Source organism: Lampetra planeri, chromosome 3 (genome assembly GCF_965212315.1).
Source record: "Lampetra planeri chromosome 3, kcLamPlan1.2.h2, whole genome shotgun sequence".
NCBI lineage: Eukaryota > Metazoa > Chordata > Hyperoartia > Petromyzontiformes > Petromyzontidae > Lampetra > Lampetra planeri.
In genome coordinates this window covers 27,255,617-27,265,591 of record NC_136109.1, presented here as the reverse complement: position 1 = coordinate 27,265,591, position 9,975 = coordinate 27,255,617, and positions in this window count along the sequence as shown.

Sequence of the window (9,975 nt, the reverse complement as noted above, 5' to 3'; positions counted from 1 at the left end):
TTTTTGACCCCCCCCCCCTAGTCACACGGCGTCACAAAAAGTCAGACCCCCCCCCTCAAATATGACGTCACAAAGCTCTGCCCCCCCCCCCCAATATATAAAACATGCTTCAAATCACTTAAAATTATTGTCATTGTAGTGCGTATTCAATGTGGCGCTGCAACTCTGATGTTGTAGGAGAAAACATGTATTAAAAAGTACATTTAATTAAGTAGAACGCGTTGTCTATTTTTATTTCAAGTTTGCGCATTTTGATGTGACGTCACATTTCTCAACCCCCCCCCCCCCCCTCGTCACACATCGTCACAAATGTCCGACCCCCCCACCCCCCTAGGTGCGTGACGTCATTTATGGACGGCCCCTAGTGCCACAGGAAAACATTTGCACCTTTGCTTTTTACTCGCCGACCTATAGCAATTCCCTTTTGTGTACGTAGATACATCGTCACCATCGTCATCAAGATCCACTGCTGGATGAAGGCTTCCTCACGCCGCCACCATCCCTCACGGTTATCGCCAAGCCATTACACTCCACACGTCTCTCCGCTGCGTGTACCAGAGGTGGGACAAAGTCATTGTTATGCAAGTCCAAGTCGAGTCGCAAGTCATCAAATTCATGACTCGAGTCTGACTCGAGTCCAAGTCACATGACTCGAGTCCACATCTCATAGGTGGGACAAAGTCATTGTTATGCAAGTCCAAGTCGAGTCGCAAGTCATCAAATTCATGACTCGAGTCTGACTCGAGTCCAAGTCACATGACTCGAGTCCACATCTCATAGGTGGGACAAAGTCATTGTTATGCAAGTCCAAGTCGAGTCACAAGTCATCAAATTCATGACTCGAGTCTGACTCGAGTCCAAGTCACATGACTCGAGTCCACATCTCATAGGTGGGACAAAGTCATTGTTATGCAAGTCCAAGTCGAGTCACAAGTCATCAAATTCATGACTCGAGTCTGACTCGAGTCCAAGTCACATGACTCGAGTCCACATCTCATAGGTGGGACAAAGTCATTGTTATGCAAGTCCAAGTCGAGTCACAAGTCATCAAATTCATGACTCGAGTCTGACTCGAGTCCAAGTCACATGACTCGAGTCCACACCTCTGGCGTGTACCATTGTAATATGATGATCCACATCTTCTTGGTTCTTTCGGTAAAGTCACGTAGAAGGGAAATAATAAAATATAATAAAACAAAATTACGTAATAAAATAATTCTCACGACGTTTCGGCCACAACGCAAGCAGCCGTCCTCGGGTGAAGAACAGGTCTGTCGGAAAGACACAGGTCTGTCGGAAAGACACAGGTCTGTCGGAAAGACACAGGTCTGTCGGAAAGACACAGGTCTGTCGGAAAGACAGTGTCTTTCCGACAGACCTGTTCTTCACCTGAGGACGGCTGCTTGCGTTGTGGCCGAAACGTCGTGAGAATTATTTTATCATGTTTAATTTTTATTATTTTATTATTTCCCTTCTACGTTACTTTACCGAAATAACCAAGAAGTTGAATCCCTGCAGTCACGAAAGCTTTAAATCATGATTATCCACAGTGCACATATTTACCCAGGGAACGCTAACAGAGGCTACGAGTGACAAAATAAAGAAGCAGACAATGTGCCTCTCTTCCCGTGTGTGTTCCTCCGCGTAAAATTGTCAGCGTAATTTTTGAGTGATTTTTTTTTCTTCTCAGCAGTCATCTGCGCAAGAAAACTGTGGGCCGGTTTCGACACGCATCGCTCTCATCGGCAGCAGCAGCAGAGTCAGACTTGCGTGAACCAATGCTCGTGAACTGCCAGATGACGTTTCGATTGCAACACAAGCAATCAATTCTAGATTTGAAGCTTTCGTGACTGCAAGGATTCATATTCTTTGGTTTTTTCGGTAAAGTCACATAGGTAAAAAAATGAAAATTAATAAAAGCCGCACCGAACCTCACAAAATTTATATTCAGGGCCTACCTTGGCTCCTCCCACCCTCAACCAGTATATATACAAGGACTGTTTTCTTTGAATTTCTCTCACTTGATACAGCTATCGTGCTGTGACGGTTCCACCTGAAGACGTCGTGATTTTTATTTCATTTTTATTTTACTTTTATTATTTTTAATTTTTTACCTACGTGACTTTACCGAAAAAACCTAAGAATACAAGCAATCAATCATCAGGTACAAATGAAAGAGAAAACTTTTGTACCTCATGACGATTGCTTGTGGTGCAATCGAAACGTCGTATGTTATTTTCTCTTTCTACGTGACTTTACCGAAAGAACCAAAGAGTAATTCCTGCAGTCACGAAAGCGCCAAATCTAGTTTGAACTGACAGATGCTTAGAGGCAATGACCATCTCTCTAAGGCAGCGAGAGTCGCTTTTCTGCGTGGCACATTGGTGTGGAGCAACGGCGCTAACTGTACGTCCGAGGGGCTTCTGGTAGGGCTCTGCTTGGCAATTTGGGACTGGCACAAAAGCACTTCCATGCACTGACACAATTTAAGAGGCATGTCCCCAACGCGTGACACCCTCGGGGCATAGACCACCTGCCCTGTGAAAGTCTCTGCTGTCTTCTGGCTTGCTTCTGTTCCTTCAACCAACCCTGCACAACAACTCTGCAGTACGGTAAGAACACGAACACTCTGATTGAATTGCGGCGTTGGCACATTGGGTCACACAGTCAGTACCAAATTCAGGGTGCTTCAAAAAAATGTGAACACTTCGGAGATTTAGCAACAACACCACGAGCAATGTGCCTCCTCCGGGCTCTGGAGACCACCTGGAGAAGATTCTAGGCAACGTGTTGACAGTGATGGCGAACAAGTGGAGACTCTTTAACTTTTTGAGCGCCATTAACATACGTGTTTTGATCATGTTACAGTGTATTATCCCTTCCATTAAAAACGATAGTCCCGTATTAGTGTTAACATTTTTTTGAAGCACCGTGTGTGTTTGTGTGTGTATATATGCAAGTTCTAGTTTTGGCTAAATAAGATGATCTAATCATGTACAACCCTCCTTTGGTCCAATGCACTGCTGGATTGAAAGCCACCTCCCTTGCACCGTGTCGGTCGTCAGAGTTGTTTGACCATACTTCACCGCGCTGGTCAATTGTGGGTTTGTGAAGTGGGTGAACAAGAAGCGTGGGGAGGGGGGCGGTGGAAGGGCCCACGACCGGGAATGGAACTCGTATGGCTGGGGATTTATTGCGCAGCCCGCACGAAATGCGCCACCCATTCCCGCATAGAGCTGGAATATTGCGGCCAATCTCAACATGACGGTGGCGATAGTAGATGGCACGATTGGCAAATGAGGCCAGTTATATGGGACACGTTTTATTCTTAAACAGATACATAAATAAATATTTCACTTGGCGTGAAAATGCAACGTCTTGCAGTGTTTCATTTTAAACAGCAGAGGGCGCTGGTCCGTGTAGGCATGGACCTGCTGCACGTGGGAATGTGTGTGTGTGTTTTTTGCGTGAAACTAAACATGCACACCGATACACGTGCTTCCGAGCCAATCAATTAAGCTGGTAATTAACTGACGTTGGCTAATCGATTACTCCCGAGGCGCGAGCCAAAACGAGCGTGTGTTTGTCGCTGCCGAGTGCTATTACAGAGGAAGTCCTCATTATCATCATCACCACCACCACCACCATCATCGAGATTAGAAACATTCGTCACATATTGCCTTGCGGCAGTTTGGTCCGGAGTAGTTTACCCCTATCCACTTCACTGTTCAAATGGTCCTCAAGTTACTGCCGTGGGCTTGTGTTTGCGTGAATCCAATCATGCGCGACGTACACGCGTGTGTTAGCCAATCAATTAACTTGGCAATTAATTGAAATCAGCTAATCAATTGCTCCCGAGGCGGAAGCGAAAGCGAGTTGTTTTTGTTTGAGCTGCAGATTCCGATTCAAGGAATAATCGTCGCCATCGCCGTCGTAATCATCACCATTTGTAAAACAGTTTTGCGGCAGTTTGACCCAGTTCAAGTTGAGGCGTGTCGCCTTGTGGCAAGAGTTGAATCCAAAGGTGAAATAAATCATTGGAACGTGACCATCATCAGCAGCAGCCATGGTCAATCCACTGCTGGATGAAGTCCTCTCCAAGGCACTGCCACCTCTCACGAGCATTGGAACACATCGGGAAGAAAGACATTCTGACAATTTCTAAAATCACAACTTATAATCTTGACTTAAAGCTTTCGTGACTGCAGGAAGTCATATTATTTGGGTCTTAAGGTGAAGTCACGTAGATAGGTTCAAGTACATTTTGTTTGTTTGTTTTGTTATTTTCTTTGAACCTATCTACGTGACTTCACCGAAATACCCACAGAACACAACTTATAATGTAGTCCTGCCATCAAAAAAATATTTGCAAAGGTGCCTCTCAAAATTCAAGTTTGTTATTTTCAAGGTCACACCTCCCGGTTGTATGTATTGCTTTGTTAAACTGAAGCCACTGCGATTTTAGAGAGAATCCTTCAATATTAACCGGTTGCTCAACGGAGTTGAATAATGCATGACAGGCAATGCACACAGAGACGTAGTGTAGGGGCATAGACGCAGAGAATAAGAAGAAGGGGGGGGGGTGGATCCTGAGTGGGTAGCTGAGTGAGCATGTGAGTGGCTTGGTAATTGAGCGGGTGAGTCAGTAGCTGAGCGGTTGAGTGAGTAGGTGAGTGGGTAGGTGAGTGAGTAGGTGAGTGGGTAGGTGAGTGAGGTAGGTGAGTAGGTAAACTGCAGCATTGCGAGTTTAAAGGCAATATTTACCGGTTGCCATCGCGATCGATGGCTCCATTATCATTAAAAAAATACAAACAGTTGTTGGCGAGTATAATGTTTAAAGAAGATAAGCCTTTCCACTTTTCAATTCATCATCGAAGTCAAGTGCACTGGCATGAGGTTATTTCCACCAGTTTGTATTCGCATTGGTAACCGTGTGAATGCAAAGATTTTGTCAGCTGAGAATACATTTAAGGTGACTCGCGTACGATAGACAAAAACTCGGATTCGGTTCCTGAAGGTGGTGGGCAACATTAAAATGTAACGGCCGCCACCGTTAAATCACTTTGATTAGCTCATTACCAAAATCAGCCAACCCCATTGTTCATGAAACACCCCGATGAAGTGTGTCCAATTCATCAATGGGATGAGGTTTTTTTTCTCTCTCGTGCAATTAGCACAAAGGGCTTTTTTGGCCACTGGACAGGAGCCCTGCGGAAACTTACGGCTTGTGCAAACTCGCCGCAGCTGAATTAATGCACTCTGTGATAACGCCGCGGCGGAAGCACACGAAGGGAGCCGCTATCTTTTTTTTGCTGTGCCAGAGCGTTTTAATAATCCAACACAATTACTCAACATCCACGGCTTGTCGCGGCCAAATCGTTCGTGTCAGTCGAGACGCATTTGAACGCGTGCGCGCTTTAATTCCAGACTCGCGCTTTTGTTTGCAGGTGAGTTATCATGAACGCTCAGATCGTAACTATTTTAGGCCAGACGTTTGTCTGGGATTTGAACTCGGGACAGGAAGCGGCGTTGGGCTCAGTGCTCGAACGTAAGCTCAGTCCAAGGCCCCCTCAAACAACGACTCCACTTTCGTGTGCATGCACCGCACTTTTAAACCACATCAGTGGCCTAGCTGTCCAGTGTGCAGGCGGTGCAACTGCGCTGGGTCCCACGGGGCCCGAGAGGTCAAAGTTGCCGGGCTATGAAGAGGGAGGGTTGGGAAGGGGGGGGGGGGGGGTGCACACCACATCCAGTATGCGTCTCTCTCTGTCTCTGTGGCTACAAGTCATGTGCCGCCTCCAATTATACCGGCAATGCGAACAAAAAATATTGAGCGAGAAACGAAGCCCCTGGTTTTAATAAACGCATTTAAACAATTAGCAAACTTATCTTCCGCCTCGTTTTGACACTAGAGGGCAGCCCCGGAGAGTGGGAGTGCGCGCAGAGGGCTCAAAGAGCAGCGTGCGGCCAGACCTGTGGACCAAGGAACCGTTGGAGACACACAGCAAAGTGCAATTTTACGAAACGCATTATATTCTACTTCTACTGCCCGTTGTTACATCTAGCAGCATCGGCCATGTGATTAATGTGCTTCAAAATACTAATCAAATGTAATCGTATGCTGGCTTTTTTTTCTTACTGAAAATTGTACAGTAGTTTCAAATTTGAAAGAAAGATAAAAACGATACTGGTCCCATGGTTGGCCCCGAGAGGTCAGGGAAGTATGGGAACCACTGAGATAGACATTCGTCCTCTTAACATCGCTGGCTGCTCACACTGAGCTCGTCTTGTCCACAGCCACGTTTCCATCAAACGTGCAGTTGAAAAAGTCAGATTTACTGCCAGAGGCTGCCTTCGTCCAGCAGTGGAATGATCGTGGCTGATCACGACGATGACAACGTTGTCGCGAATACGCACAGTGTTCTATGAACCCAAGCTACCCGAGTTTGATTCCTGGCCACTGGTTTCCATCACTGGTGATGAACTGTAGGGCGTGGGGAAGCCCTCGATCAGTATGAGTTGGACATTTTAGGCCTGTATTCGTAGCCATGGCTCGGCTCAAGCTGGACTCTGGCTCAAGGGAGGGAACAAGCTCAGAGTTCCGCTCAACTTTAGCCGGCTATAAACATAGTCTCGTGGTCAGGATTCCCGTGAGCTGTTCCAAATATGCATGAGCGGCTCAGCTATTGCTGAGCCGCTCATGCATATTTGGAACAAACTCAGCGGCTCAAAGCCTGAGCTGAGCCGTGACAAAGAACGTGGCCATGAGCATTTGCAACCTCACAATCATGAAATTAGCCTTAATCAGCCACAGCAAACGTTCGGCCCTTTTGTGTTTTTCAGATTCTCTTTGTCCAAAAATTACACCTTAAGTCATGTTTTTCAATGCCCTCTCTATGTGGGAATTACCATCGGTCAATGTCTAATTTACGCGCTTTCCCACTTTGTGTGATAATGGATCCCACTTAAAAGAGTTCACTTCACCTTTTCTCGTGCAATCGTTTTTCTTACGTCGCATTTTTATCAGCTCGAATCCCACGCAATGACCCATCTCAGGTCAACTTAAACCTCGAGAGTGACACGGCCGCTGTCAAATATAACCTGCAGGTTGAATGATCTCGGCATGGAGGGCGATTCTCATAACCCTGGGATGCATGACATATGATCGGTGATCGAAAAGTCCACTGCCCGACACATCAAGCCGTGGATGACAGCTCCTTCTACGCCGGGCCACATTTGTTTTCTCTTACGCCTCGTCTGTCTGACACTTGTGACATATTTACACCAAGCAGACGTGTAAAGCAGAGCGCGGAAAGAAAAGGTGAAGTGACCTGGCACGAGTCGGTGTAAAACTCACAACAGGTGTGACTCATGCACGTGGCTTCAAAGGAGTGGTGGTTGCAGACACCGCCGCTTGTTTTTTGGAGGGGCCCCTTTCAATTCAAAAATATCCTGGTGCGATAGCAGAGGTATAGACAAGAGCTGTAGCTAGGTGACAGAAAAGAGAGATGCAGTGAGATGAGAGAAGAGAGGTGCAGACAAAACACTCGTCCATTAAACATATAAGATAGCCTTGTATGTTAAATCGCTTATTATCGTGATCAGGATTTGAGTTTCAGCTGATATATGATGCATCCCCCAATTGTTGTCCGTCAATCCGGAGTCCATTGACCCACTTGGGGCACTGCGCTTTTGCTTGGTTTTGCGAATGCCCGGGCACCGCCCAATTGCTTCAAAGTTCGTATCGCTGCTTTTTCATGTTTGTGTATATAGCCGAGTAATATATACATTTTTGTTGTTGTATGTAGCCGAGTGAAATTTCAAAGCATCAACTGTGGTGCCTTCACGACCATGTGGGCCCCCTGCCAATGCTCGACCACTCGGAAGGTCACAGAGTCAGATACATGAAATGTATGAACTCTGCAGATTTTACTGCCATGCAAATTCAATTATATTTGTACTAGAGGCTAAACCTTTTTAGTTTTGCGCTCCTCTCGTTAACATATTAAAAAAACATCTACTTTAAAAGTTGAATGAATAGGTCGGTTATAAAAAGAAAGAAAAATCATTTTGATCTACTGGTCTATAAAGCTTCCCCGTTGCCTGTGTTTTAGAATGGCAGCCGTGCAACAGATTGTAGCAAACTCTCATTGCTGCACCCTAACACAGCACAGGTAATAGAATCTTTGCCGATCATCGTTTTGTGCAACGGGAATCGTAATAAATGTACAAATACATTGAGAAGATGTGTTAATGTGAAAAGCCAGATCACAGTGGGATGCAATTGCCTTTTGTCCGTTTATGTCATTGTTATGGAATTAGGTTATTGATCACCCACTGTTATAATTGCATTACTTATGAATGCATTTTACTGAGACAGCAACATTCAATACGGCTTTTATTCAGGCATAACACGAAATGTGAACGAATGTGACACGTTTCACGAGTTGTTTTCTCCATCGTCTTAATTTTTGGAGCACAAAAGCCGAATTAAAGCGGCTTAGTATACGAAGAGGGCCTCTCACTGGCTCGCCTGCCCGACCGCCCGCCCGCCCGACCGCCCGCCCGCCCAATTTCCCTACCCCTGTGGACACGCTCTGTTAGCGAGCGCCTGATTGGGGTCAGCTAGTTCAGAAGTCGGACTGCAGTGGGGGGGGTAGGGCTCCATTCCCCCTCTCCCCCGGCCCCCCTCCCATGGCCTCCCCTCTCGAGGAATCCGCGAGATTTTGGCGTCTGCGGGGAGCCCAGGGCCAGGTGGGGCATCACGACCGGGGGAGACCCCCACACGGAGCTCACCGTGAACATTCAGCCAAATGAAACCGCATTCTGAGAGTAATGACGTTTGTCAATGAGCTCTGATTTTCTTTGGTTGCAAACTGCCGTTGCGTATTAATCACGTCATAATGAAGATCGGCACGCCAGTGGGTTTAAGTAGCGAGAGGGCCTGGGCTGAATACTGATGGTTTGTATTCTTAGGTTTTTTCGGTGAAGTCACGTAGGTAAAAAAATTAAAATTAATAAAAGTAAAATAAAAATAAAATAAAAATCACGACGTTTCGGAGGCAACACAAGCTTCCGTCTTCAGGTGGAACCGTCACAGCACGATAGCTGTATCAAGTGACTTAACCGAAAAAACCTAAGAATATGAATCCTTGCAGTCACGAAAGCTTCAAATCTAAAACTGATGGTTTGGCTTTGGTCACGTAGCCACGCCGATAAATTAATTGTGGCTATAACGGTGACAAATCGCATTCACGTGAATGCACAAACGCTTTGCGTTTATTTATTGCGGTACAAAATGAGGTGCACTAATATTTGTGTGCCCGCGATATTGTTCGAGTCGACTTTTGTGACTTATTAGGGGTGTGCTCTCTATAAAAATGATATTACAGCTGCGCTATTTACACGCGTGGCATTAGCCCACATATTTTCACGCAGAGTTTTATATGGAACATATGTTTTATACGGCCGCGTGAACGCGCACAGTTGTATTACTTTCCAATACTAATGTGGAAAACATCGCGCATCGGATGCGAGAATTGCGTGCGGTTAATCACCAAAGCTGTAGGCTAATCCCGTCGTCACTGGAGCCTGCTATTGAAAGCAAACACACGCACTTTGCATTGTGCCTTCTCCCTGGAGTAAGTCAACCACAGCCCGGGTGTGGCGCTAGATTGAAGGCTCTGTAAACACGGGGTTACTATACTTGTAAGAATTTTAAGTGACGCGATTTAACCCGTCACTTCTTTTCCCTTTCTCTCTCTCTCTCTCTTATTTCTTCCATCTTCTCTTTATCTCAATGGCTACTTGTTTCATTCCCTTTGCCGTCTCAAATCACAACTCCTTTGCCGGGCATGGGTGACACCGTGTAAATGAATAAATGATAGAACGTACGCACCCTTCACATATTAGTCCTTCTGCGTAAGAAATATGAATTAATTTGTGTTACGCATCCCATCAGCTGCACGCTGGTGT